Source organism: Tupaia chinensis, unplaced genomic scaffold (assembly GCF_000334495.1).
Source record: "Tupaia chinensis unplaced genomic scaffold, TupChi_1.0 Scaffold000097_1, whole genome shotgun sequence".
Classification (NCBI taxonomy): domain Eukaryota; kingdom Metazoa; phylum Chordata; class Mammalia; order Scandentia; family Tupaiidae; genus Tupaia; species Tupaia belangeri.
In genome coordinates, this window is record NW_006159559.1 from 9,702,029 (window position 1) to 9,709,096 (window position 7,068).

Genomic DNA, 7,068 nt, shown 5'->3' on the forward strand with positions numbered 1-7,068 from the left:
CAATGGCTTGAGACACAAGGCCAGGAGAGGAGGGCACCGCCGTCTTGTATGAGGGACGTATTTCTTTAAATTATGCTCAAAACTCACAAGTAACAACTGCTTAAGAGAGAAGGGAAGAAAAGGAACCCGAAACAGGAGAGGTAAGGTAAGATTGGTTCCAAAAAGGTCCCAACCAGAATGTGTCAGGGCACACCAGAATCCTCTTTCCTGTCAAGCAGCAGAAGAGTGGCAGGTTCAACCTGGAATGACATGTTTCCACGGTGGGCTAAGAATGGAAACTGAAACCAAAAATAGCAGTTGAGAACAGAGTAACATATCACATACTCCAAATGTAGTTAAGAACTAGGAAATAACAGAGGTATGTCAAAGTTTGTCTGCTATGGTTTATGCACTTTCTCAGAAAACAGACTCAGGTGCTTCACTGTGTCCACTTCAGTTTCTTGTGAGTTTTTAAATTGTATTCATTTTCTTTCTTCTGTGAGATAGTAAGACAGGTACCCTCAACTGTGTCACATCATACTGCGACACTCACACCAGCCTTCCAGACAGCCAGGACCACAGGTGTGCACACCAGGCATGATTCAGACTCATCCAGGATCTGAACCATAGCCTTCCAAGTGGCTCCAGCCCTGCAGAGTGGTACCTGCTGCCTGCACTACCACCACCAGAGCTAATGTTTTACACAGAACTCCGCCAAATGTAAGATCTATATTCCAAGCCCTCATCAGAAGCAGAAGAAAAATGAACACATGCTTCCACAAAAAATAACAGCACTTTGACACCATGGGAGGAAATGAATCATCAAAAATTTGAAAACCTGAGCCAGTTGGTGGCAACATGGTGGTTAAGGTGAATGGATCCCACATAACTGACTATGTGATTCAGCTCTTGAACTCAGCAGTCTGAGAAAGGGACCAGTTACATGTTTGTACTCAAAGTCCTGAAAGAAACATGGAGGAAAAGGGATTGCAGCATGGCCATCCTCCCTAGGAGTTGTTTTCTCACTTCCTCTCTTCCTCCCTCTTCCCTCTGGTAAGCACACATGCTCTATAGCAAATAAAAAAACAGAAACATCACAAACATTGGACTAGGCAGTGGTACAGTGGTTATGTATCTAGACTCACATAAGAAAGGTTCCGGGAGACAGCAGGTGCCATGGTGGTTAAGGCACTGTAGTCTCACGTGTCCGACAGCAGTTTGAGTCCTAAACCTGGTCGCTTGCTTTCTCACTTTCTCTATCTCCTGTGCATGCATGTGCAAGTGTCCTATAGCAAAATAATAATAATAGTCATAAATAAAATTAAATAAAAAATAATTCTTAAAAACAAAAGCAAGAAAGAAAGATCCTAGGTTCACCTCCCTGAACATGCCAGCTGGGTTCCTGTTGAGAAAGCCTGTCTCACTCTCTTTGTTTCTCTCTCTCTCTGGTGGAAGAAAGAAATACTCTTTTAGAAAACAGAAGAAATTGACTGCTGTTCCTTGCTCCTCCTCCTCCTTGGCCATGGCATTCATGTCTGCTGCCTTCTGCTACATGCCGGCGCTGCTGCTCACCGCCACACTCATCCTCATCGCCATCTCGGATTACAAGAATCCTATAGACCAGTGTAATACCCTCAGTCCTCTTGTACTTCCAGAGTACCTCATCCATGCCTTCTTCTGTGTCTTGTTTCTTTGTGCAAGAGAGTGGCTTTCCCTGGGTCTCAATATGCCCCTGTTGGTGTACCATATTTGGAGGTATATGAGTAGACCAGTGATGAGTGGACCATCATGAATGCAGATATGCTAGCATATTGTCAGAATGAAGGATGGAGCAAGTTAGCTTTGTATCTTCTACCATTTTTTTACTACCTATACAGCATGATCTATGTTTTGGTGAGCTCTTAGAACAACATATAGAAGAATTGGTCCAGTTAAGTGCATGCAAAAAGCCACCAAATGAAGGGATTCTATCTGGCAAGATACTGTTTCCAAGAGTAGCCTATGGAATCTGATCAGTTACTTTAACAAATGACTCCTTATTTTTTAAATGTTTCCACATTTTTTGCTTACGGAAAGACTATTTTCATATGTTATAACTTGGATAAAGAATTTAAATGGTATTACGTATAAATTAATATAAAATGATTACCTCTGGTGTTGACAGGTTTGAACTTGCACGCCTTAAGGAACAGCCATAATCCTTGAATGATTGCATTAATTACTGACTGTCCTTAGTCCATTGAAACTTTCATAGATAGGACTTGTAGGGCTCATTTTGGTTTTATTAAGATGCTGCCTAATTATAAATTAACTGTAGACATCAGATGCTCCTGATAAACTGAAGTGTATATCCTACATGTGGGAAACTTCATGGGTTTCCTCATCTATCACGTAGGTGATTATATATGGATGCATTTACAAAAATAAGAGTAGGATATTTTCCCTTCAACTTGAATATTATCTCTGTGTATTGCATGAATGAGAAATTTCCCATATTTCCACCATTTTTGTATAAGGTAATACATTTGCTTTAATTCTTAAGCATAAGTGAACATGATATAAAAATATATGCTGAATTACTTGTGAAGAATGTATTTAAAGCTATTTTAAATGTGTTTTTATTTGTGAGACAATTGGGTATTATGCTTACTGTTTAATCTGATGGTAAAGGTATTTTTAAGAATTTGCAAGTACTTAAGATTTTCAAAACTAAATGAGAAAATTGTGTAGCCATCCTGCTGTTCCTTTAGTGCAATACAATAAAACTCTGAAATTTACAAAAAGAAAGAAAATAGAATAAATTATAATGAAAGAATTTCTCAATGTATTCATGTATTTATATATTCAAGAATAATTATTCAGTATCTAGCATGTGTCAGGACGTGAGCTGGTTTTTGAGATACAACCGTAAATGAAATAAAACTTCTATTCATAAAGAAAGCCTAATCTAAAAGAGATTGCAGACCTTTTTCATACAATAGAGTTCGTACAATACAGCATAGAGAAAGGTAAAGAATGCTATAGTACCACAGAAGGACACAGAACCTAGTACAGGAAGCTCAGGAGAGGCTTTCAGAAAAACAAGGTCCACAGTGGAGCCTGAGGGATGAGCAGGGGCTAGAAGGGGAAATGGAAGTGGGGGTGAGGGGAGTGCTCCAAACAGAACAGTACGTGCAAAGGTCCAGGGCATACGACAGTGCAGCCCCGCTTCCTGGGCTTGCAACCCATTCACAGGACCTGGCGCTCAGGAGTCCCTTGCCCATTTTGTTCAATACTCTGCTCTCCCTGTCTTTAGATTCTTAATTTTATCTTTGAACTTGTGTTCCATAGGTGAAGTCTGATAGGACAACAGTGTGTGCATCCGAGCAGAGGAGACACCCTGAAGGCACATGGACTCCACCCTTGCCTGCTGCTCCACTTGCATACAGCATTCATTTAAGAGTTCAGTGAGACTCAAAGCTAGTACAAAGTAAACGTTACATTTTTGATTAAGGGGGGTGGGGGGCTGTGACAGCCTAGGCGGCTACATTTTTCATTCCAACCAGAACTGCCTTTGAAAGAAGGCAGTGGTGTTCTAAGAACCATCAAGAACCTCTGTGATGTGCCACTTACCGTTATTCTTTGTATTAGTCAGCTGCTTAAACTGTAATCCATGACTTAGAAAGAAAAAAAAGGAACTCATCATTATTTTTGGTTTCAATCCTTCTGTAACTCAATAGGAAGTCAAAGTTAGGAGTATTGTCAGAATGCATGTATACCCAAAAGATAAACAGTTGAATACGTTTTGTGAACTGAGTCTATAGGATCCAGCTTCTGCTCCCTGCTGCAGGAAATATTTACATGGTAGTCCATATCCTTATACAAAACACAAGGAGATACATTTCACAATTTATAAATATTTCCATCAAAATAAAACTATTATTTAGGTAAGCCAATTCTCTCAAACCAGAACACTTTGGCTATCTATGTTGATTTATTCCTCCAAATTAACAAGAAGAGAGATGCAATGGCCACAGATAATATTTGAAGAGATAATGACTGAGATGTTTTCAGACTGATACAGCAATCTATAGATTTAAGAAGCCACCCAATCCCAAGACTGAAAGAAATCTACAGAGACATACCATATTAAAATTACAGATCTTAAAAGCAGCCGTAGGGGCTCCCAAATTGAAAGTTGACTTCTCAACTTTAGAGCAATGGATACCAAAACCAATGAAACAATGTCGTCAAAGGTGTGGCATGAGAATGACTAGTAGTCTAGAATTCAATACCCAATATGAGGGAAAAAGGGAGGGAGAGAGAAAGAAGAGGAGTGGGGCTGAGGGGGAAAGCAGAGGGAAGGAAGAAGGAAAAGCTTTCAAGAATTAGACAACATACCACTGCGGTGACACAGGGAAGGGCACTGCTGCACAGGGTTAGGTGTCATGGGAGGTCTCTGGCTCATGGCAAGGTCCAAACAGGCCGAGTGCCATGGTGTGTGTAGGTGGTCCCTGTTACCTGGAAGGCTGGCACGGGACTGTTACAATGTGGCAAGACATTGTCGAAAACATACAAACAAAATCTCTCTCTCTCTTAAAAAAAAAAAGAATTACGGCAAAATAAGACATTTTGGATAAACAAAAACTGAGAGACTGCCACCAACAGACTTTCATTATAAAAAAATTCTAGAGTGTACTTTATTTAAAAGGAAAGCTATCTTAGATGAAAGTTCTAAGATGCAAAGAAGAACATGTTCTGATCATTGGGAAGACTTCTCAAGGCCTTCCCTACTGCAACTGCTGCCTGTTTTCAGCTCTCACCCACATAAAGCCATAGCAACAAATTAAACAGAGAGATGACAGGGACCACCATCCCTGCACCCTTTCTTTTTTTTTTTTTTTTGAGAGATTTTCACTGTAGGGCGCGTGCGCTCGCCAGACAGACAGAGAGAGACATAGAGACAGAAAGCGAGAAATCACCCCCCAGGGGGGATGGTCACGCCGCAATCCCTTCTCCTCCATTCTCCTCTCGGGATCTTGGGCACGCACACACACGCGCCCAGCGTGAGTTTTAAGCCACCGGGTCCGGGAAACGAACCGCGGTCGACTGCGTGGGAGTCCAGCGACATAGCCATTACGCTAACTGCTGGTTCCCCCTGCACCCTTTCTTTAATGGTAGCATCGGCCCCCAGATTGTGATATGGTTTTCATCTTATTACCTTGTTTGTTGGCTGAAGTGTGACAGGGGAGCAGTTTCAGAGACTTCTCCTTGGCTTTCCCCATATGATCAATCTAAACCCATGGACCACGGACCCATTCTGGGAGTTGGCGGGGAGAGGCAGGGAAGATGAGTCAGGAAGAACCTCAGACAGCAATGTAATTCTTAGGAAATCTGAGCTAGGCTGATGGCAAGCCCCTGAACTAAAGATGCTCATCAGAGGAATCTTATATCAAATAGAAGAGGCCCAGTTCTGGTACTCATTGCCATATTTAGTCATGGACTAGGGCAGCCCATGGGAGGCATGGCCTGGCATGAATCCACCAGAGGTGCAAAGTTACAACTCAGGCAGGCTGTCAATCAGCCACACTCCTTAAAGCAAATTCTCCTAAAGAATGTCCAAGCAGAACACCTCCACAGAGAAAAAATGGCAGATGTGTTCCAGGAGATATGTACAAAATATTTATAGCACAGTGTTTATAATAACCCCAAAGTGGAAATAAATCAGATATCCACCAGCAGGAGGATGAATGATTACACAGTGGCACCTGCATACAGTGGAATGTTATTTATAAATGAACAGATACAGCTATGATGTATTGACATGATAAATTTCACAGTGCTGCCCCCCCAAAAAAAAGAAAGTACAGAAGAATAAACACAGTATCGAATTCAAATGTAGACAAAATTAAATTACTTATTCTTAATGTACCCAGGTGGTTAAAAAAAAAGAAAACCATAAAGAAAGACAAACCATTAACACAAATTAAGAGTAATAATTATTTCTGGAGAGAAGGAGAGAGAATCACAGAGAACTTTGAAGGGACTGATAACAGTTTGTAAAAATGTATTTTCCTGACAAGTGGGTTCATACAAGAGTGTTTATTTTATTATTGTTCTTTGGACTGCACACTTATGTCTTATAGCCTCTTTCCAAATATGATGCAGTTTATAGTAAAAATGTTTAATATAACCGTTTCATTAGACATATGAACACACCTCTGTGAGACCACTGCACACAACAATGAGACCCAAAAAAACAAATCTGTGAACCTTAACACACCCCACTCACACCCTAACCTCACTAGAACCCACACCACAATTCATTGATTTACACTGCACACCCCACTTTAAGGCACAGCACACCCAAATTTAAACAACAGCACAGCAAACTGCGACCCAAGCAGCTGTTTGGAAAAAAGATGATCAACCCTATTAAAAGATGGGAGAAGGAATTGAAAAAAAAAACGCTCTCTACAGATGACATACATATAGCCAAAAGGCATATGAAAAAATGTTCAACATCTCTCATCGTAAGGGAAATGCAGATCAAAATAACAATGAGGTGCCACCTAACCCCTGTCAGAATGTCTAAGATTAAAAAAAAAAAAAGATAAGTGTTGGAAGGGGTGTGGTGAAAGAGGAACTCTTTCACACTGCTGGTGGGAATGTAAATTGGTCCAGCCACTGTGGAGAACAACTTGGAGATTCCTCAAAAGTCTACAAATAGAACTACCATGTGATCCAGCAATCCCACTCCTCGGTATCTACCCAAAGGACAGTAGAATTCTTCATTGGAAAAGTGATAGCACATTGATGTTTATTGTGGCACTGTTCACAATTGCTGAGACATGGAACCAACCCAAATGTCCCCATATGGATGAATGATTGAAAAACTGTGGCACATATACTCTATGGAATACTATTCAGCCATAAAAAATAAACCCTGGCTTTTGACAGAAAGTGGAAGAATATGGAAGATTTAGTGCTGAGTGAGGCAAGCCAGGCTATGAAGGAGAGACATTGTATGTCCCCACTTAATATATACTGAGTGTCTGCACTCTATGACTGAAACTGATTGACTAAAAGATATACAAACACAAGAGATGG

At 40.7% G+C, this 7,068-nt stretch overlaps 1 pseudogene; it reads left to right on the forward strand.

Annotated features, from left to right (window-relative positions):
- The first annotated feature begins 1,501 nt into the window (after window positions 1–1,501).
- Window positions 1,502–2,046, forward strand: LOC102502607 (protein cornichon homolog 1 pseudogene; annotated as a pseudogene).
- Window positions 2,047–7,068: the final 5,022 nt, after the last annotated feature.